This window comes from Gavialis gangeticus, unplaced genomic scaffold (assembly GCF_001723915.1).
Source record: "Gavialis gangeticus isolate Ggan-Ray unplaced genomic scaffold, GavGan_comp1, whole genome shotgun sequence".
Taxonomy (NCBI): domain Eukaryota; kingdom Metazoa; phylum Chordata; order Crocodylia; family Gavialidae; genus Gavialis; species Gavialis gangeticus.
The window spans coordinates 64,601,875-64,602,452 of NW_017728993.1; the positions used below are offsets into that span (position 1 = coordinate 64,601,875).

The 578-nt window shown below is 57.3% G+C and overlaps 1 protein-coding gene across 1 annotated transcript in view; it reads left to right on the plus strand.

The window, feature by feature from the left end:
* The window catches only part of ALDH9A1 (aldehyde dehydrogenase 9 family member A1), a gene marked incomplete at its 5' end in the record, with an annotated part of 20,356 nt that overhangs the window by 1,398 nt on the left and 18,380 nt on the right, over nucleotides 1-578 (plus strand). The gene's annotated exons all lie outside the window — the stretch shown is intronic.

A 578-nucleotide genomic window follows, 5' to 3' on the forward strand; every position in this document is an offset into this window, starting at 1 on the left:
GGGCACTCCTTGCATTTGTCACCTGTCTTGCTCGGGTAGTGTCTCTTAGTCTTCCTACGGCCCCCTCCCCTGGCAAGGCTACTTTAAAGCTCACCGTACAATATCAGCCAACCTGGAAGAGAAGATAACTTGCCTTTAGGAGAAAGGTGAAGCCCATCCCACCCCAGCAAGTCCCCCGCCCGAAAGCATGGGTCATTATTAAGGAACCCAAGGCCTGCCTGGCGGCACCAACTGCGTAAGCACCGGTTGACCTCGCCAATGCAGGCCCCATGTCGCTGTCCCCACCTACTCACCGGAAGAAGAGAGGAGAATACCACCTGCGCCCCCATCTCCTTAAGCTTGTCCCCCAGAGCCTTGAAATACTTCATAATGCGGTCAGGGTTGCCCCAGCTGCGTCATTCGTCCCCATGTGGATGACAACCGTGGGGTACTGGTCTGCAGGTCGGATGTAGGCCGGGATCCTCTCCGTGATGTCCCTAACCCGAGCCCCAGGCTTGAAGCAGACCTCTCGTGTCATGGGGTCAGGCCGGCAGATGGGACCTTCCAGTCCTCGTAGGATGGAGTCTCTGATGACAAGG